Source organism: Neovison vison, chromosome 12, assembly GCF_020171115.1.
Source record: "Neovison vison isolate M4711 chromosome 12, ASM_NN_V1, whole genome shotgun sequence".
Taxonomy (NCBI): domain Eukaryota; kingdom Metazoa; phylum Chordata; class Mammalia; order Carnivora; family Mustelidae; genus Neogale; species Neogale vison.
This window is the reverse complement of record NC_058102.1, coordinates 30,639,274-30,662,012: the sequence shown is the minus strand read 5'-3', so window position 1 is coordinate 30,662,012 and position 22,739 is coordinate 30,639,274. Positions and strand designations below refer to the sequence as shown.

Below are 22,739 nucleotides of genomic sequence, written 5' to 3'. Positions count from 1 at the left end.
TAAGCAAGTGTAAGAATAAAAGGCAGCCAGGAGTTAAGCTGGTGTTGTAAAATAGAACAGAATATGAGATTTCAGTGAGTCCGCATGGATTAAGATCTTGGAGCATTTTGAAAGTGAGAGCAGAATGAATAAATGTTGATCCTATATCAAATAAGTAAAATAGTTCTTAAGTTAGATTACCATGGATCACGGCTTTGTAGTTTTCAATGATCAATAGTAATATAATCACTCCAAAATTAGTAGTTTAAAATAATAATAAAATTTACTTTGCTCATGAAACTGCAATTTGGGCAGAACTCGGCAAGAACTGCTCTATTTCTGCACAGCATCAGCTGGGAAAATTCAAAGGTGAAGGCCTGGCCTCACCTGCAGCCTTTCTCCCATGTCTGATGGTTGATGCTGGAAAACTCAGAGAGCTGACACAATTGGGCTTCTGTGATACTGTGATTTATAATAAGAAATATATATTTGGTTCTTATCCAGTTCTCTCCTGGCACAGAAGACCTAAAACCCTTGGAATTTCCTGTGATGAGAGCGATAGAGGTGTCTTTTGTTATGTTAATGAAGCACCTAAAGATGGGGGCTGGTTGCCAGGGGAACCAACTGTGATTAAAGGGTTGGCAACTTTCAGTCCCACCCCAGACATCTGGGAAGGGGAAAAGGGCTGGAGATTGAGTTCAATCACAAATGGCCAAGGATTTAATCAATCAAGCCTGTGTAATGAAGCTTCCATAAAAACCCAAAGGACTGGATTTGGAGAGCTTCCAGGTTCATGTACACAGCAAGGTTTGGGAAGAGTGGGGCACTTGGAGGGGGCACAAAAGCCCCCACATACCTTCCCACATACCTTGCTCTATGCATCTATTCCATCTGGCTGTTCCTGAGTTATATCCTTTTATAACAAACTAGTAATTTAGGAAGCAAAATGTTTGAGCTGCTCTAGCAAATTAATCAAACCCAAAGAGGGGGTCATTGGAACCTCCAATCCACAGCCAATGGGTGAGAAACGCAGTAACAGCCTGGACTTGTGTTTGGCGTATGATGGGCAGTCTTGTAGGACAGAACCCTTAACCTGTGGGAGCCGAAGCTGTCTCTGGGTGTCAGGACTGAGTTGAATTGTATAGTACACCTAGCTGATGTCCCAGAATGGCTTAGTGGTATAGGAGGAACCAGATAACCACGCACGTCAGAACTGATGATCAGACTCCTAGCTTCTGCAGGTCTATGTGAACTCTACCTGGTCCCTCTAGCATGGCAGTTTCAGGGTGACTGGACTTCTTACATCCTAACTTGCGAGTCCCAGGGCAGAAGTCCTGAGACATAGAGAGAGCCTGGTAGAAGCTGTATCACCGTTTAGGATCTAGCCTCAGAAAGAGTACAGCGTCCCCTAGGCTACTTTCTGTTAGCCTCAAGCTAGTTATACAATAAAGCCAGCCTATATTCAAGGGGAAAAGATGAGATCTCACAGTTATATAGGACAAGTTTCAAATAATTTGCCACATACTTTAGAACTATTCCATAAATGTTTTACTTACAGCTCTTTAGATACCTAGAACACACTTGCATCGGCCTCTGACCCTGATGTCGCCAGGCCCTCTGAGCATGGCCCCTTTCCTTGGCGTGCCAGTCCCTGCTAATCCTCATTCTGGAGAAGAGGCCTGCAAACCGATGAACCTCTGGCAGTTCTCCTATTTGTGCCCACCAGGGACGAAAAGGAATAATTAAGTTCCCTAGAAACCATTTGCTGTTGTTCGTGATGATATAGCGGAGGTCTAATGGAGAAGATGAATAGACAGTTTGCAAATGGCAATCAAACAATATAAAAACTACTGGCTCCCGGGCATCTCCACCCAGTTTATCCCCTGAACTCAATGTATCCAAAGCTGACTTCCCCTCTATCCTTCCTCAACTCTACCCACTCTAATTCCTTATTTTCATTTCCCTACACCATCACCCACTCACATTGCTCAAATTAGAAATCTGGTAGTGGAGTGACATCCCCTCCCTCTCTTCACTACCTATATTAAAAAAGTCCACCCTTTAAATAACTCCTGGATCCATCCCCTCCTTTCTACCTCCATTGCTTCTGCCTTAATTCAATCCTCAATGTCTCTCATTCATAGTAATTAATAAACTAGCTATTTAGCCTCTCATCATTTTCTCTTCTACAAAGTCAATGATCATCTTTCTAAAACAAAGATCTAATAAGGATATTGTCTTGAATAAAGCAATGTTTCTTCATTACTCTTCTGGTTCCTTATTACTTATAGGATGAGGATTCCAGTTTTCAGCAGAGCATAAAAAGCCACATTTCTCAGAGAAATACAAATCAAAACCACAATGAGATATCACCTCACACCAGTCAGAATGGCTAAAATCAACAAGTCAGGAAATCACAGATGCTGGCGAGGATGGGGAGAAAGGGGAACCCTCCTACACTGTTGGTGGGAATGCAAGCTGGTGCAACCACTCTGGAAAACAGCATGGAGGTTCCTCAAAATGTTGAAAATAGAACTGCCCTATGACCCAGCAATTGCACTACTGGGTATTTACCCTAAAGATACAAATGTAGTGATCCGAAGGGGCACGTGCACCCAAATGTTTATAGCAGCAATGTCCACAATAGCCAAACTATGGAAAGAACCTAGATGTCCATCAACAGATGAATGGATAAAGAAGATGTGGCATATATACACAATGAAATACTATGCAGCCATCAAAAGAAATGAAATCTTGCCATTTGTGACAACATGGATGGAACTAGAGCATATCATGCTTAGTGAAATAAGTCAAGCGGAGAAAGACAACTGTCATATGATCTCCCTGATATGAGGAAGTGGTGATGCAACCATGGGGGCTTAAGTGGGTAGGAGAAGAATAAATGAAACAAGATGGGATTGGGAGGGAGACAAACCATAAGTGACTCTTAATCTCACAAAACAAACTGAGGGTTGCTGGGGGGAGGGGGGTTGGGAGAAGGGGGGTGGGGTTATGGACACTGGGGAGGGTATGTGCTTTGGTGAGTGCTGTGAAGTGTGTAAACCTGGCGATTCACAGACCTGTACCCCTGGGGATAAAAATATATGTTTATAAAAAATAAAAAATTAAAAAAAAAAAGCCACATTTCATTTTTCATCAACAGGTGCATCCAACACTTTATTCACTGCCTCCTTCTCCAACACATATGTCCTCTCTTATCTCTGTATCTTTGATCTAGTGTTTCTTCCAGGAAGTCCTTTATGCCTTGGATCCATCAGTGAAAATCCTTCATTTTTCAAATCCTAGCTTCAATGTTACTTCTGTTATAAAATCTTCACTCTAGGAGCACCTGGGTGGCTCAGTGGGTTAAGCCGCTGCCTTCGGCTCAGGTCATGATCTCAGGGTCCTGGGATCCAGCCTCGCATCAGGCTCTCTGCTCAGCAGGGAGCCTGCTTCTCCCTCTTTCTCTGCCTGCCTCTCTGCCTACTTGTGATCTTTCTCTCTGTCAAATAAATAAATAAAATCTTTGAAAAATAAAATAAAATAAAATAAAATCTTCACTCTAAGGCCATCTTCTATCCCATGAGACCTATAAGTTTCTTAAGCATACAAAACATTGTCTTGTCTATCTTTGTATCTTACCTGTCCAGCATATAAAATATAGTCAATAAATATATATTAAACTAATGAATGAATAAATGAATTGGAATTAGTATTTTTAAACTAGCACAAACTTTACACTTGCTCAAAATTTTCACTGATTTATACTCCAAAATTGACTTTTTTGTAGGTGATGTTTATGGTGCCATTTCAAAGAATATTAGATCTGGCAAGGGATTCAGAGAGTATTTAACTTATTTGTGTAAATTTTTATATAAGGAAGGCAAGGCTCAAAGGAGAATAAAGAAACAATTTATTGGCCCAGCCAAACCCAAATATATATCATATTTTTAACCTTCATGTCAAACATGTACCTCAGATGTTAATTTTTCAATTAAGAAGATATATTTCAGATAGATTGTTTAATTTCCCCCTCTGTCACACACTAAACTGGGCTTCTAACCCTGCTCGCTTATTGTTCTTTCCCATACATTCTAATATCTTTCCCCTGTTTTTCCTTCTTATTTATTATTGAGATATAATAAAGACCTCCGTTAATTACTAAAACCACACTCAATTTTCGAATTCATTCAGATCTCATTTCTAATGCATTAAAAAAGGGATGATCTGATCTTCTCCCTAGAGATAAGGATTTGAGTAAAGTATGACATCTGCAAAGAAAAGGGACATGGGAGTAAATCACAAGAGACAAAATAGTATAAAGGAGAGGTCACAGGTTTTGGAATCAAGTAGAAATGAAATCAATTCCTAACTCTACCTTCAATTTGGAGCACCAGTCTGACCAAATCCTTAAAAGCCAAAGTATAAGTGTACCTCAGAAGACTATAAAAACCATCAGTTATAATTATTTTACAGGTTCCTCGCACCTCTTACAGTGATTATAGAAACTCTAGTTTCTTAATTCCTTCTTGAAATCTTAGAACACAGCCCAATGGCAGAATAGGCTGGATAAGCATTAAGATGTATCATATCTTCAGACCTAATAAAATACATTAAAACTTATTTTCCCATTAAATCTATTTTCAAGTTGATTTTCTATGTAGGATTGTTTTATTTCTTCTTTCTTTCCTTCTGTCTTCCTTTCTCTTTTTTCTAATCAGAAAGAACCACGTTTTCTCAAAGAAGTTTGACTATATAGAGACCAATTTAATAAAAGAGCGAAGCAGCAAACTCTCCTTGTAAATAAAATCCTTGTGGATAACATATGGAAGAGTCAGATCTAAATAAACTTGGAGAATCCAAGAAATCACTCTTTTATGAAAAGAAATGAGAGAGAAGTAAATGTAGATGGTGGATGGATGGCTAGAGCCCCAGGTAACTTAAGCCATAATTAAATAATTCTGCTCAAGAAAAAGTAACTCCTCTACCTGAAACTTGCCCAGGAAAGTGAGCTACAGGAAATGTAATAGCCCTTCCACCCGCCAAGTTTCAACAGAAAAGAGAAGTGGTCAGTAACAGAAACGACCAGGGCCAGACACATGCTCATCAATGCTCTGGCCAAATACAACCAATTCCTTTCATGACAGAATGATTGTACAATTTGGTCATTCTCGCTAACAGTGGAACCACAAAAAATGTACAGACTTTCCCAGAACTTATGTATTTGATTTTCAAATAAATGCCTCCTCCTTTGTATTGCATAAAATGTGACCAGTTTCATTGGAAACACCATTCGTGCTACATGCTTATGGAAGGTCAATATCTTTAAAGCCGTAGACCAAAGAAGAGTATGCATATAGTTCCTCAGCTCCCTCCACGCTATCCAAAAAAGAGGAAGTGAGCATTCATGAATGCCAAACTTTGGTAACCTGCAAAGAAGGTGGTTTTTATCTGTTTTGTTTTTGTTTTTGCAGAACTGAACAGAGAGGTGTAACCCTTCAAACTAGAGGGTCAAACAGAAAATGCATCTCCACATGTTTCTCATTGCAACACTGATGGAAGAGGCCAACTTGGCGCATATGACACATTCCGTTCAATTTTCCTATTTCTTGGGGTTTTTTCTTTCTTTTTTTGAAGATTTTATTTATTTATTTGAGAGAGAGCATGAATGGGGGGAGAAGGAGGAACAGACCACCTGCTGAGCAGGGAGCCATACCAGGGATTTGATTCCAGGACCTCAAGATCATGACCTGAACCTAAGGCAGACACTTAATGAACTGAGCCGCCCAGGCCCTCTTTTTATTTTTCTTTGCACATCTTTCTCTTACCTTTCTCCTCTTTATCTCTTTCTTTGTTATCCTTTTCTCCCTCCTTTCTCCTTCCTTTTTTTAAAAAACTTCCCTACTCATCTGTCAATTTCTGCCTTTACTAGTAGAGAACCTCTATTTCCTCATGATGTCACAGATTTTAAAAAAAGAAAGAAAGAAAGAAAGAAAGAGGTGGGGGGAAGCTGATAAATCCTGGCTGCAGAAATTGTGAAGAGTGAACCATTTTGTGGGGAAAAGAGGCACTTGACTCTTCCCCAAATCACCACCATATGTGGTGACCTTCAGTCAATGAAAACAATACTGGGCTACACTGGTGGTTGACTTCTTGAAGAATTTCAAAGTGTATTATGAGGCACAATCTTGGGTTGAGCTTCCTGCTCCTCAATATAATGAGTAATTAACAATTATTGCTTTTATTAACTGAATAGGAATTTGTCATTTCTGAAGATGTTTAAGCAAAAGCAGATAACCACAAATGAAATATATTTTAAAGGAGATCTTACTGTAGAGATTTCAGCAAAGTGCCCCTTAAGACTCTTCCAAGTGTGAGACTGAATTGCCTCACTTAACCTACACCATAATGAGAATACAGAAGGTAATGCAAACCCCACTTAAATTGAGACATGAAAAGGCTATTTGTCCATTGCTTTATGGGGCTAGGTTCCAAATCTCCAGATGCCTCGTTATATGTTCTTTCTATTGCAAAAGAATAATACCTTCATGCAATATTTTCCAACTCAGAAAATACAAAAGAATAATGACAAAGAGAATGTGGACAAGAAGTGCAACTAGAAGTCAAAGATTTCCAGTCCCCAGAGCCAACAAATTTTCCTGCAGGACCTAGTGATCATTTACCCCTGTCAGGAGGAAAACTGTTGGCTGAAATGAATGAGATTGAGAAATCCTCTGGTGAAACTGATGACATTTCACCCTCTCCAAAGATTAACTCATTGAATGGTGTAACGGAAAGGATGTGACTTGAAGACATGCCTTGCAAATACTGAAACTCAATGTTTTCAAAGAGATTAGTCCTAATAGCATGAGGAGGGTAAAACATGCTTCTGATTAACAAGAAAAAAAAAAAGCTAATCTGGGAGAGCCTTTTGATTAGATTGGCCGTTCCATGTAAAATGTCACAACAACAATCAGAAGAGCCATCCCTGAAACACACAGTGAAGGGTTTTAAAAAGAATTGGCTTTGCCTGCAGAGACTAGGGAGCAATGCAATTTAGTCCTTGTATAAAAAGTCTCAGCCAGAGGAAATGATGGGGTGTCCGAGCAGTTCCAGCAAATTGAACAAAAAATGTGAAACAGATTATGTTGCTACTTCCTTCCATTTTTATTACCTCAATGGCTACTCATCTTTTTTCCTACACCTCGCAGTCATGAACAATCTGGAACCTATGACAGAAAAGGAAACTCTCATCACCCTAAGACTGTGCCGATCAAGTCTGGTCTGGTGTTAATTTGAAGTCACTAAGGCATGTAATAGGAGGGAGTAGATATATTTTTCATAACATAAAAATGAGTAGTCATCAGTTAAAATAGAATTTATTTTATCAGTAAAGTCAGAAAGTACTTAATATATATCAGTGGGGATAGATGTGAAGTTAGGCAAGAGCCAAGAGGAAGGAAAGTTAATTTTTTTAAATGATTTTTTATTTATTTATTTGACAGAGAGAGAGAGACACAGAGAGAAAGGGAATATAAGCAGGGGGAGTGGAAGAGGGAGAAGCAGGCTTCCCGCTGAGCAGAGAGCATGATGTGGGGCTCAATCCCGGGACTCTGGGATCATGACGGGAGCTAAAGGCAGACATTTAACCACTGAGCCGCCCAGATGCCCCGAGGAAGGAAACTTATTTAAAAACAAAATACCTGACAATGAAAGTACCAATAGTATATTAAAATTCAAAGAAATAAATATTTTGGTTACATTATAAATGTGATGATAAACATGAAGAATATTTGACCAAATGGAAAGATATAAAGGATGATAAAAATGTATGCTCTTTTCTGTTCTACAGTTACAGTTTCCACTGAAACTGGATAATGTTCCAAAAGTAATTTGAAAGACACTTATTTGAAGTTCAGGGTGTATGTTCCCATAGAAACATTTTTGAAAAGTGTGAATTAGGTTCCTCAGTTATCTATGAATTTTGTCTAAAGCCAATACGTAGCAAAAGTATATTAATTTATATTTTGAATCAGTAGAAATCTGTTGCACTGGAACCAGAATTAGTTACAGGACCATGAAAACATTAAGGAAATAGTTTCATGGAGCTCCTGAGAACGGGCTTTGAGGAGATATAAAAGAAATTGGGTGTCCATTGCAGCCGGTCGTTATTCAGGTCCACTTTCATTACTTCTCTAGCTACATCGTCTCTCTTAGTGACCCTATCCAGTTTGTGGCTTTATATGTCACAATATGCTGAGGAATTTCCCAAATTTCTGACTCTAGCTCAGACCTCTCCCCTAAACTGCAGTCAAGTGTATCCCATGCCATCTTGTCTGAAAGACATTTCAAACTGAACATATCCCTAACCAGATTTCTAATCTCCTCACCATCAAACCAGACCCGCCCTCTGTCTTCCCCATCTTGGTTAACGGCCATATTGGCTCGTCTTTTCATTTCTGACTTTTCTCCTTTCATACCCTAAGCCCACCCTAAGCCCAACCCTTTTCTTTGTTTCTTTTCTTCTTTTCTTTTTAAGATTTTTTATTTATTTATTCAACAGAGAGAGAGATCACAAGTAAGCAGAGAGACAGGCAGAGAGAGCAGGGGAAGCAGGCTGCCCACTGAGCAGAGAGCCCGACGTGGGGCTCGATCCCAGGACCCCGGGATCATGACCTGAGCCGAAAGCAGAGGCCTTAACCCACTGAGCCACCCAGGTGCCCCAAGCCCAACCCTTTTCTATATCCTGTCAGCTCTACCTTTGACGTGCATCCTGAATCCTCCTTCCATTTCTCATTTTCTCTGGTCTAAGACACCATCATTTCTTGGCTCAGTTACTGTACCTTCCTTCTAACAGATTTCTCTGCCTTACCCTTGCTCCCAAAAGTCTGTTCTCACCACAGCAGACAGAAAGACCATGTGAAACCACAAGTTAGAGCCATTCAACACCCTCCCATAACGCCCTCCTCACTCAGGGTGAAGCCAAAATGTTTACATGGCTCTGTGCCCCATCGCCAACCTTCCTGAGCTCATCTTCTAGTCCCTTCCCTTGTTCATGCAACTCCAACCTTGTTGGCCTCTTCACTCTTTCTTAAGCATTCCACTTCTGCTGCTTCCTTGGAGTTTTTGAGTCTCCTGTTCCCACTGCCTGAAGTGTCCTCTAGGTGACCACACAGTTAACTCCCTACCTCGCTCCTATCGGGTCCTTCTTGATTCACCTCCTTAGGCCTTCAATGGCCATCATACCATTTAAAAAATTCCAACCTCCCCAGCTACTCAGTGTGCCTCATCTGTCTTTTTTTCTTTTTAATTTTTTTTAAAGATTTTATTTATTTATTTGACAGACAGAGATCACAAGTAGGCAGAGAGGCAGGCAGAGAGAGAGAGAGGAGGAAGCAGGCTCCCCGCGGAGCAGAGAGCCTGATGTGGGGCTGGATCCCAGGACCCTGGGATCATGACGTGAGCCAAAGGCAGAGGCTTTAACCCACTGAGCCACCCAGGTGCCCTGTGCCTCATCTGTTTTATTTTTCTTTTTAGTCTTCACTATCATCTAAAGTACTGTATATGTAAGTTAATTGCTTTCTGTCTCCTCCATACTAGACTATAAGCTCCATAGGGTCAATGGCTTTGGTCCCCACTACCTAGAACAAGGCCAGGTATATAGTAGGCATTCAAATAGTTGTTGAGTAAATTGAATGAATTAGCAAATTAAATACTTGAATGAATAAGCAAATGACTTTATTTCACAAGTGCTCTGTTGGCACTGTTCTTACTTACCCTTATTGTCCATCATAGAGATACATTTTTTTTTTTTTTAATTACAAATAGAGAGAAAAGAAAAAGTCAGTAACGTCCTGTTTGTCTCTGCATCTCCAGTCTTGCCCACTCTCCATTTTTCCACCCAGGAGCTACGATGATCCCTATAAAACTCAAACCTGCTAAAACTGCCTCTATGGAACTTCATGACTTTGAAGATAAAATCCATCTTTTTAATCTGGCTTATCAGACATTTCATTACCCACCTCTCGCATTTCTTTCCAGCTTCACGGTCAGTCAACCATGTTTCTGACAGGGAAGAACCATGGCAGTGAAGAGATTCTGACTCCAAGATTTCTCCTGTAGGTCAATGGCTATTGTGGCTATTGATGCTGGACAACCTGCCTCCATGACTATGAAGAATTTTTTCTGAGTTGGCCACCTGCCATTCTTGGGGATGGGGTCGTCATTCATTACTCAGAGTCTCTGTGCTTTTTAGCGTTAGAGGGCAGTTGGTTTACCTACTCCTTTTCTCTTGAATTAAGTGTTCTAAAACACCCTAGTATAAAAAAAATTGAAGTGAACCTGTTCTACTTCAACTGGGTGGACTTGAGGTAGGGGCGTTTAAGCCCTGACTGTCCGTCTCCCAAACACCTGGTATGGCCCCTGCTGCCCGTCTGAACAGCCACGGCTAGTGAGGCTCCAAGCTGTGATGCCAGGCAGACTCACAATTCACCGACCCAGAAGAAGAAAGCCTTTCGAAACAGCCACATCTATTGCTTATTTGGAAAAATTGCCCCAGTAACTGAAATGCACTTTGCTGTTCTCTCCTTCTCTCTTTGGCGTGTGACAAATAGCAACATCTCCAAATGGCAGGAAACAACAACACGAGAAATATGTCAGCATCTGCGTGGTGCGGGAGATGGAACATTCTGCAGGTTTTCGCCTAATGATTGGCTCCCAGGGGAGTAATTAGGATTTGGTGCACTTCTTAACGGGCGCTACCTCGGCGTTTCTGCCAGAGGATTCTGAGAAAAGATTTGTTGTTTCAGTTTCAAAACTGCATTTTAGACTGACACTTTGAATAGAGTGCATGTAGGGACACGTGGCGTAAATGTTTAGCAATTCCATCTCTCTGCCTCCGGTCCAGGACAGGCTTATTTTTCGGAAGTCTAATAAAAAAGTGATTATTAAAAAAGGGAAAAGTGGAGTTTTTAACTGCCAGAAGATAATGATTTTTATTCTTAGATACTAAGATGAGGAGGCTTTAAAGGAGGCTATGTAGTGGGGAGGGGGTGGTCTTTGTCATGCCCTTTGCTGAAGTGCAAATTTATTTTCCAGTTGAGAAATAAGACCCTATTTGATTTCGAAGCCCCGATTTGAGCCAAACCAAAGCAACCTGAAGTATTAGTCCATTTGCAAGAAGGGCGATAGCCAGTGCAAACCTAATGTCTCTGACTTAGGATGAAAGACGTATACAAATCAATGAACAACTGTGTGCTTTTTTTAACACTTGCACACAGCCCCCTGCTTCCTCCACTTCCTGGCAACATAAGCCAGCTCTGCAGAGGATCGGGGGCGAGAGAGACCTATTGGAAAGAACTGGTTAGTCATTCCCGTCTGCATCCTATCATGACTTTGGAGGAACCAAGAAAAAGGAGCAGTTATTTCTGTTACCGTTATATGCAGCTTATTTCAAGACAGACCCAAATGCAAAAATGGTTTTGACTAGCTCTTCAGCAGCTCTGGGACCTCGGAAGGGTAAATGGCCATCCATTGCTGTAGGCACACCCCTGTCTCTCTCTCCCCGTCTGTCTGTCTCTCATACACACACACACACACACACAGACATCATACAGACACTGTACACAAAGCACACACACCAACAAGAGACACCACACACATATACACACCACATGCAAACACCCCGCCCACAAACCCACATCATCTGTACGTTCCCCACGCACATGCACCCACACCACAGGCATACACAGGCTCTATATGCATACCACACACATACCATATACAAATGTACACAAATACACATTAGACACACACCACGCATTTCAAACACCTCTACAGACACGATGTGCATGATCATACAACCCTTGCAAACACACACCACACACAAATGCATGGACACGGCATATAAATTCACCACATGGATACACACCACCTCAGACGTAAATGCACACCCCAGCTGCCAATAATCATACACGTGTCACAAATATACACATGTAACATACATATGCACACCCCAAGACAAAAACACAGACCAGCCTACCACCTACGAATGCACATCTCAAACCCACATCCCATATGGCCAGTGTGCACACACCACAGACGAATTTACCGCACACATATGCACACATCCCATGCAAATTTACATACTTACACACCACATGCAGACATACCTCTATGCACACATACACGTCACACACACAACACACACACATACACAAACCTCACCTGCAAGTACGCATACGTACACATCACAAGCATACACCCAATGGGCTCACACACGTATCACACACACATACCACATACCCATAGGTTCTACAAACAAATACACACACACGCCACGCACATACCGCATTTGAATACAGTACGCAGACACGAGCACCACATACACACATATCCCACACACATCCATATACACTCCACGCTCATAACCACACGCCACATGCAAATACACGCATCGTGCAACACACACTCATACACACCACACACCTATGCACACCCCAAATGCACTTACAAATGCACATGCCACACATCTACACACCACACCATGCACAACATTCATACATACAGCACACGAAAAGTCATCTTCGTCTTCCTACAGAGGTTCTAGGGTGGCCGAGGAAAGAACCTTGAGAGAAGAGAACTGGGGCTGTGGAGCACAGCGGGGACACAGGAATCAGCTGGGCTTTCCGCAATCTGACTGAGGAACCGTGTGAAGCTATTGCCTACCCATCATTGCTGTTGCTTCTACCCCTGTTGGTAGTAGCTCAGAAATCAGATCTGTTCGCGTTTACTAAGTTACTGGAACGTGCCAGCAACCAGTAGGCCGACACCTCTTGTTTCATCAGCTCGGGTGTTGGCAGAAGAAATGCACGAGCTGCGGAAGATGAGAAAAGGAAGACATTTCCCCCAGGAAGACATTTTTATTGTCCTTATAAATACTAGATCTTACAGTCCAAAAAAAGAAAGTAGCTCTTTGAGTTTCCAAACCATGGGTCAATCTGCAAAAAAAAAAAAGTCATTTCCAAGATATCCATTTGACTCCCTTTTGCAGACCTGCCTCCAGGCCTTAATACGTGGAGGAATTACTACAGGCATGACCGAGCCCAGAGCCAGCAGCGAGGTCTTATCTAAGCCCAGCACAATTGCTTCAGGAGCCGTTGTTGACTTTTAACAGCAGATCTTTGTGAAACACTAACTTCTTCCCATGGATGGTGGCAGTTATTTTAGTTCTTATGTCTGTGAAAGGTATGGCCATCCCATCTGGCATTCTGTTTTGGGGTACCAAAGAAAATGCTTGCCCCAAATGTAGGCTACATGGTAGTTCAACATGAAGGTTCTGGAACAGGCCTGCCAGACCGAAGCTGAAGCCAGCTCCCCCGCTGAGCTGTTTACCAATTGGATGTCCTCAAGCAAGTCATTTAAACCCTTAAACGTCACAGCTCTTCATTGGTCAATTAAAAGTATAGCTAGCTCCTGAGATTGTAATGAAGGTTAAATTAAGCAAAATGCTAAGAACAGCATTAGCAGTGTTGGCAAAAAAGGAAGCCTTCACTAAGTGGATAGCCCAATCAATAGGAAAAAAGGTTGTAAGAGAATTAGGAAGTTGGACTGCTCTATTATTAGCAAGAATATGGAAGTGTTCGCATTTGTTAGGCATCTTCTCAAGGTGAGGCTTTGGCCTTCAACAACCCCATGGCTTCAGCTGGTAGTGCCTCAGTTTTTCAGATATGGAAACTGATGTTCAGAAAAATTATGGTAACCTTGTCACACAGGTGACAAAGTTGAGATTTGAACCTAGGGTAGAATAATGCCAAAGTTCTCTTTCTTTCTACTCTGCTACTACATTTTACATGTTCTAAAGCCTCTCCTCATTACCCTACTGCATCATTACTCTACCTCCTAAAGGTCAAGTTAATAATATCAGTTCGTTCCTAGCAACTATAGCATAGCCAACTGTAGTATAGAACCACGGAATTCCAGGGAGATCTGAGAAAAAGATCGAAAGCCATCCTGAAGTAGAGCTTAAGGTCTCCTACGGAGGAGGGAGGGACTTACAGACAGCCTAAGTTCCTGAGTGGTTTCATAAAAACACATCTTCCCAAGTTTGTTCTGAACTCAAGACATTCAAGACTTTCTCCTGGTGGCATATTCAGGAGGAAAACAAAGGAGAACCTGAGTAAAAAATGTGCAGAAAAAGAGGAAGAGAGGAAGGAAAAAAGGGAGGGAGGAAAGGAGGGAGAGAAGGAGAAAATCACAAAGAATCATTTCATCCTGAAAAGCTTGCAAGGGAAACGCAAGAGCCTGCATATCTATAGTATATCCAGAGGATACTGGGAAAGGAAGTGATGTCCCTCAGGAAACCAGGATGTGAGCAAAGCCAGACACCCCAACAACACAACAGCAAAAGCCCTGTCTTCTCTCTCCAGCCCAGAGTCAAAAAGAGTCAGAAATTCAGGCCCCTTAGGGGAGGATTTTTCTGAGATGCTATTTTCTAGAGGTCCTAGAAAAAAGGTAAGTAAAGTGCTATCCACCCCTGCCCCAACCGGAGGCCATGAGGGAACACCATTTCCTTCTCTTATGTCCATCACAAAAGCTTCCACTTCTTCCACAAGCCACAGAAGCACAGGCCTGGTAGGAGTGTCGGGAAGTGGGGGAGGGGTGGTGGGGAGGGTTGCTCTGACGACAAGGGCCCAGCTTGTCCCAGGACCCTGAGATCTGAGTGCCCTCCCCAGCTCTGAAGGTCGTTTGACCTCTAAGGTTTTCATATTCTAGAAGAATACTAGTTTTCAGTTCCAAACAGCCAGTGCTCTTCAGTGGTCCGTCTTCCACATTCTCATGTAAATAAGGCGAGATTGTGACGATAATTCCATGTTCATGCATTTGGAAGAGAGGCACTGCTTTTTCAGGAGCCAGGAAAAAATACCATGGAGGAGACGCTATTTACAGATGATTAAAATGCAGGCGCACACACGCAGAGAAGCAGAGAGCAGACTCGCTCTGTGGTCACCGAGCCCTGGCGGCGAATGAGATCACGGAAAGCCAGGAAGGTGAACTCACCTTTGGAACTGATAGGAGCCATTGTTTAGCCTTCCTTCTTTTTTCTCCCTTTGGATCTAAGGCTGCCTCTCCTATCACTTTCTCCTTTGACACAGTTATCTCATTGTCAGCGTTGAGACTAAAGAACATTGGTCATTCCACATCAGAGCAATGCACTCCCCTCCTTTTGTCTTTTTCAGGAAATTAGTAGCTTGTGTTCCATTAACTGGAGTGTTTGGCCTTATCTCATTCCTATAAGCAAAGTGGAAATTTCAAGGCCATAATTTAAAATGATTCTGTCCAATTCATTCTAAATGCTTTCAATTGCAGCCTTTATCTCCAGACCTCACTAAAGATAATATTCAGGCTCACCTGCAGGCCCACAATTGTCCTCTTTTTGGAGCTGAGGTCTTTAGAAATGTAATGAAATGTGACAGCCTTTTGAATTGGGCCCTAGAAACTGTCCCTTTTATGACCAAATGGATTCTTTGCCACCTTAGAAGCCAGTCTCTACATTGTTTTCTCATTTATTTTACAGGAGGAAACTCTGGTTTCCTAAACAGACAATACGAGTACATTGTTCCAGAACAGTCTTACAGATATTTGTTGCTTTTTCTGATAGTCATTTCCGTCTTGAGGTTGACCAACAACATCTCATCATCAGACCGAGGCTTCAATGCGCCCTTTTGTCACCTATGTAGGGAGGGTGAGGACGATCCCTAATGGTGCAGGCTCATATGGCCGCTTTTCACTGTGCGCAATTCAATTTCAAGAGAAACTCATAGAGCTCAAAGCTTACCTTCCTCCAGGAGGCACCAGCTCCCTTAATTGAGGTTTTGTTGTTTTTTCTTTTTTTTTTAGAAATGGCATCTATTCTGATCTGTCAGAACCTATGTTGTGCCGACAGCGAAGTCGTTTACCATCTATAATTTCTTATTTTAAAAATAAGTCAGGTCTCAAAGACGTCAGATGATTTCCTGGAGTCGTATAGATAGTACATAGCTGAGACCGGCTCATGTCCTTTGAATTCCTCGTCAATACCCTTTTCACCAACTTGTATGGGCATCCAGAGACGCGTAATCATGATCTGTGTTCTAACAAGACTCCACTGTTTCAATAACTGAAAGGGGGCCTTACAATTCATTATACTAGCTCAGTTATTCTACGACACTTAACAGAATTCTAAAAATACATGGATTGTTATAGCTTATAATCCACACAAATCTCTCTTCTCTGACCACAGCGTGGTCGAAACAGAGCTCAGAGGGCTTCATCCAGGAGCAGTAGAAGGAAAATAAAATCTACCGTGTTCTCTGGATTCTAGTCCTGATTGTCACCCCTAATTCTGTGACTCTGGGGAAGCCGTTAGTTTTCACATGTAAAATTGGACAAATTGAAAAGACAGTTGAGATGTTTCAGGTGAGTGGTTGGACTAGGCGATGACAGAGGTTTCCTTTCAACACTGAGATTCTGTTATTCCCTCATCTGTTTACCAGATAATCGGTTGGATGAACTCCCCTTACTCACCCCTGCAAGGAGCTCACTTTCCTCTCGGGCGGCCCAGCAGAGTCCCCCCACAAAGCATCTCTGATGTGGAAGAAACCAACTTACAGCATCAGGTAAGCCATGGTGGCAAAGAGAGCTAGCCATCCACCAATGTTCACTTCTTCTTTCTGGTATTGAAATCCCCCACCCAGATTTTCACTGGATTGAAGGCCTTCCAATTATTGATGACAGTTCCTGGCTTCACTTGCAATGAGGTGTGGCTCTGTGACTCAGTTCTGACTCATGTCAAGTGAGCCAGAAGTGCTGTGTATGACTTCTAGGTTTTACCCTTAACTGGAAAGGATGTGTCCCCCACTTCCTATTTTCCCTTCCCAGTGTCTGAGGGAGAGTCACGATAGCCAACCTGGACAGAGATAGAAGCTGCGTGCTATGTATAACAGAATTAATATACTTATCTTGTATTGCCTACCTCCGGACAGGCGCATAAGAGAAAAACAAAATCTAATGGCATTGTGAGTCTCTGTGTTACCAGCGTAGATAATTCACCCAATGGTACAGCCATCAAGACTGCCATGAAAGAAAAATGAGGGCACCTGGGTAGCTCAGATGGTGGAGCATCTGCCTTAGGCTCAGGTCATGGTCTCCAGGTCCTGGGATTGAGCCCCACATCTATCTCCCTGTTCAAGGGGTAGCCTGCTTCTCCCTCTGCCTGCTTCTCTCTCTGCCTGCTTCTCCCTCTCCCTCTGCTGCTCCCCCTGCTTGTGCTCACTCTGTCTCTGTCTCTCTCAAATGAATAAATAAAATCTTGAAAAAAAAATGAGGAATCCAAGGCTGAAGAAGCCTGCTTGGATTCCATTTGGTAATGACCAAGTAGTGGTTAATGGTAATCCAAGGAATCTCAAGCTTCAGAGTTCATAAGAAGACTGGATGATGATTGTTAAGGCCAATGATGTTTTTAATCTGATGTACCCTGTAGAATAATGGTATAATGAATCCTCATCCCGATCATATGTAGCCAGATATGGTTTTTTTTAAGAATTCCAATCTCAATAAATAGTCTCACACTACAGAAACAGTATAAATTATGAACATAGTATAAAATATAAACACTAGAGTGACCAGTAACAAAGTCATTGGTATTGGGTTTTAAGAGCCACCAGATTGTCTTTAGAGAAGTCTTTCTTCAAATACATCATCTTCGTGAATCTGGAAGTCCCAGGAGCCCACAGACCAGAGATCACCACCCTATGGCTGCTATACTAAAACAACTATTTCCAAAATTCTTCATTTACTAGTCAGTTCCCTGCCACATCCCTCTTTCAACACCGGGCAATTTACAGACCATCATGTGAGTTTGTAAAACATGATATCCGATGTCTGACCAGCATCTTGCTTGAGAATAAAGAATGAACCAGGGGCACCTGGGTGGCTCAGTGGGTTAAAGCCTCTGCCTTCCTCTCAGGTAATGATCTCAGGGTCCTGGGATGGGGCCCCGCATCAGGCTCTCTGCTCAGTGGAGAGCCTGCTTCCTCCTCTGTCTCTGCCTGCCTCTCTGCCTGCTTGTGATCTCTCTCTGTCAAATAAATACATAAAATTAAAAAAAAAAAAAAAAAGAATGAACCACAATTTGGACAAGATAACTGTAGCAAATACTACAGATGGCTTCATTCAACAACCGTTCCAGTCTCCCTTCCTGTAGAATAAAGTCGAGAAAACTAATCTCCGCATTCCCCCTAGAGAGTTCTGCGTGGGACCCAGGTTCTCCAAAGCCCACTCACATTCGGTGAGCTACCTGATACCTTATATTAAATCTCTTTCTGTTTACACTAGCTAACCTCAATTCTATTTCTGCAGCTAAGAACCTGATGGCTACAGTGGTATTTTCATTCTCTGCCTCTTCAAGGATTGAAAACATGAGCTTCTTAGAACTTCTTTGTTATGGCTATCTTCTTATCACTAGCATGTTCAACATTAATTATTTTAATAAGGAAATTTTAACAAGGGAAAAAGAAGGAAGCCCCGGTCAGGAGGTGGGGTGTTAGGCGCTATGTGCTCTCACTGGCCCTCTGCAGAGACATGTGGTCATTTTCACACAGATCTCAATGTAGAAGCCAATGCTGGGAGACTACAGAGGGCAAGGAGCTTTTGGATGGGGTACTTTGATAATCTGTTATGTTTCCAGAGGCTAAAGGAGTAAGCATCAGGAGCCAGTCCTTAGAGACCCTGTCCATAGAGTCATTAACTCTGTTTCATGTAGGTTTGTAGTCCCCAAAGTGTGGTCCCCAACTGGCAGCAGCACCTGGAAAGCTCCTAAAAATACAAATTCTCACCTGCATGCACACCTACAGAATCAGAAACTCAGGGCTGGACCCACCTATCTGGTTTCAGCAAAGCCTCGAGATAATTCTGATGTGTGCTCAAACTTGAGGACCACTGATACTGATTGTCTGATTCTAGCCGGGGTGAAATGGAGTTTAAGAAAAATAGTGGCAGGGTAAAAAAGAGAAAAGATAGTTGAAGAAACTGAACTTTGATCACAAAGGAGGCTCAGGTTCGAATATAACGAAATCTTTTCCCATGTGACATGTGAAATGGAGAAAACATCAGTAGAAAGAGCATTGTGCTGGGAATCTAGGTTATGGGATTGGAATTTGGAATTTTTAACTAATAAGTAATGTCAAAGTAGTCACTTAACTTTTCTGGGATTCCATTTTCTCATTTGTAAAATGAAGAAACAGGGCGCCTGGGTGGCTCAGTGGGTTAAGCCTTTGTCTTCGGCTCAGGTCATGATCTCAGCGTCCTGGGATAGAGCCCCACGTCGGGCTCTCTGCTCAGCATGGAGCCTGATTCTCCCTCGCTCTCTGCCTCTCTGCCTACTTGTGATCTCTCTCTGTGTGTCAAGTAAATAAAATCTTTAAAAATAAATTAATTAAGTAAAATTTAAAAATAAAATGAAGAAACCAGACAAAATGTTCTCCAACACACAAATTCTGTTTTCTATCAGTTCTGGACAAAATTAACACTATTATCCCTGATTAGCATCAGGTTGCTTCCTTAGTATTGTGCCCTTTTTAGTATAAACCTGATGATAGAAATTTCCCAGCATTCTGTTTCTCTACTTAGGAGCTGTACTTGGAGGAAAATTACCAAAAGACACATGCAGTTCTCCACCTCAAGTCAATGGGCCAGGCATATACTCCAGCTGAATTCAGGTCTGGTAAAATCCACTGCATGTCTGAAAGACCTTCTGTAGCATAAAAAATATATTGGAAAATAGTCATATTTTAGAAATGTGTACAAGTTACTTATATGTGTCTTTTATATTATTGATGCTTTTATCAGACATGAGCTTTGACGGTTAAGGACTAGATTTGCACAGTTCAAGATACTGTGTGTGTATGTGTGTGTGTGTGTGTGTGTGTTAATTAAATGCTTTAATCTACTTCCAAATTTAAGAATTGAGAATCGCTGGCATTCAGCCAAGGCCGAGGCAGGTAGTAATTACACTTGGGAAAACCACAAAATTACATCCTTTAACAATGTGGAAACATTGCAACATTGACAGAAGATTGTGTCCACTTGGTGAACTTGGGAACTATAGAATTAAAAAAAAAAAAGCCCTTTGTGTAATTGAAGCTTGAGTGCATGAAGGAAAGGAGGGCTTGGCCTACCCATGAAGCAGCAAGGATGAAGACTTAATCAGTTAATGAATTTGCTGAAGGTGGAAATGCAAACACATTGCATAACTATCAAATAATAAATTAATAAAGAACGCTAGAAGAAGGGACAGCAAAAATGTGTGATCCTTAAGGCTGAGACTGGATAGTTCTTCCTACCACCTTAGTTAGGTAAATATTAGGTACGTAGTAAATATTTGAGGTTGAATGGAAGAATAACAATTGAGGATGAGAGTATTTTAACTCTTTGTAAATAATTACAAAGAAACACAAATTTTAGCTGTGTGTTTCCAGTAGCAGCAAGTTGCTTTACTTTTATGGAACCTAAAATTTAGTATCTTTGCAATGCCGGTGGAGGAGGCATGAAGATGTAATGTAAGCTATATTATGCTGAACCTTGTGAAGTTACAGAGACTCACTGTTTCTGGCCTACAAAAATGGCAAATTGAAACCATCCAAAGGGTCCAGGTTTGTCGTTGTTGTTGTTTGGCTTTCTGTCTAGGAGATATCCTCAACATTTTAAAAAATGACTAGCACTCTGTAAACACTGAGTCACAAAGAGTAAATTCTGCCACTAGCAGACATGGAGCCCTTATATGTTCTTAAGACTCCTCCCAACCCCCACCAAAATATGTGACGGCTGATTAACCGCAGGGGTAATTTCAGAGCACAAATCTTCTTTAAAACAAATGAAACATAGTGCTATTCTGGAACTATTAGAAGAACATAAATAGAAAAGACTCTGAAGAAGGTTTTAAAATGAGATTATGGGGATGGTTGCCCAACTAAACTAAAAAACATTAAATTATACATTTTAAAAAGTTGAATTTGATGGCCTATCAATTATATCTCAATAAAGTTTTTGTTTTGTTTTGTTTTTTTCGTTTTTAATAAAAGAGACTAGAGCTACAGAGAGTGGAAATACAAATGCCCTCCGTGGACCATTCTGTGGTTCCAAGGAGGAGGAGGAGGAGGAGGAGGAGGAGGAGAGCGTTACTTGCCAAACTTCAGACATCTGCCTGCTGGCTGGCCAACCCCCACGGCATCATCTCTGAGAAGATTGCATGTCGCAGCTCCCATCCTTGCCAAGTCATGAAAGTAAATATACAAGCAGTATTAATAGCGTCTGGTATTTTCAGCGCCGGGCTCGAACTCTGGAAAGGGATCCCCTGAACATTCCTAACTGAAGCATGGTGAGAAGTGTCATCTTTGCAAACACCGTTCGAGTCTTTGTGGGAAGGATCTTTTTCAATCCACTCGTCCAGTCAAGTTCATATGGCTGGTTCTAGGATACAGAGTAAATGTAAGCGTTACCTGTAAGCAGTGATTCTTCACCTGGGAGGAGAAAACGTTAGGAATCCCAGATGAACAGCCAGAACACTCAGAAAAATGTAGGGAGGCATAGACCCAATTTTACACACAACGTCAAGAGTCCAAGAGCCTTTGAATCCCTTCCATGGATTCCAGATTAGGAATCTTTGGTCTATCTTCTTTAACATGTTCCCTCTGCATTCTGTGAGAGTATTTTAGAGAGATTTAACACTGAAAATGAAACACTAGACTCTGAGAAAGACTCTAGGGAGGCTACCACTTTCCTTCACTATCACAAACACTGATCTTAAGTCCCTGACTAGAACCTATGGTGCCTTCTAATGGGATGTAAATGGCACCTGGCAATGGGGGGAAAGAGCCTGGTAGAATAGACTCATAATTCCCTTATGTTTTCACTGCCTTTGGCTTCTCTCTGTACCCCACCACCACCGCTTATAATCACATACATTATTGGTCTATTCCCAGTGTTTCTTTGACATTGTGTTGTTCCTCAATACCTGCGCAAGCATGTATAGTTTAAAAATTGTTTAGAAACCCTATTTTTATTTATTTAAGTTTTTATTTAAATTCCAGTTAACATATAGTGTAATAGGTACAGTGCATCGTTTCTGGAGTAGAATTAAGTGGTTCATCACTTACATATAATGCCCAGTGCTCATCACAACAGTAACGCCCATTACTCCTTTAGCCCACCCCCCACCCCGCTGCCTCCCCTCCAGCAGCCCTCAGTTTGTTCTCCACTGTTAGGAGTCTGTTTTATGGTTTGCCTCTCTCTCTTTCTTTTCCCCCATGTTCATCTGTTTCATTTCTTAAATTGCACATTTGAGTGAAATCATATGGTTTTTGGTTTTTCTGACTGACTCATTTCACTTGACATAATACACTGGTTCCATCACGTTGTTGCAAATGACAAGATTTCATTCTTTTTATGGCTGAGTAATATTCCATTGTAGATCTATACCACAACTTCTCTATTCATTCATCAGTTGATAGACATTTGAACTCTTACCATAATTTGGCTATTATTGCTAATGCTGCTGTAAATGTGAGGGGGCATGTGTCCATTCGAATCAGTATTTTTATATCCTTTGAATAAATACCTAATAGTGCAATTGCTGGATTGTCTTACAAGATACGTCTCTGGAGGTAAGGGAAACAGAAACCCCATCTTTAATAACAACCATTATTATTAAGAATGTATTATTAAGG

General features: G+C 41.5%; 1 long non-coding RNA gene across 1 annotated transcript; it reads left to right on the top strand.

Moving 5' to 3' along the window:
* The first annotated feature begins 16,495 nt into the window (after positions 1 to 16,495).
* On the top strand, positions 16,496 to 21,139 carry LOC122892071. The gene is made up of 3 exons (XR_006381358.1): positions 16,496 to 16,634; positions 19,645 to 19,733; positions 21,096 to 21,139. It is a non-coding gene; the product is annotated as an uncharacterized LOC122892071 (long non-coding RNA).
* Positions 21,140 to 22,739: the final 1,600 nt, after the last annotated feature.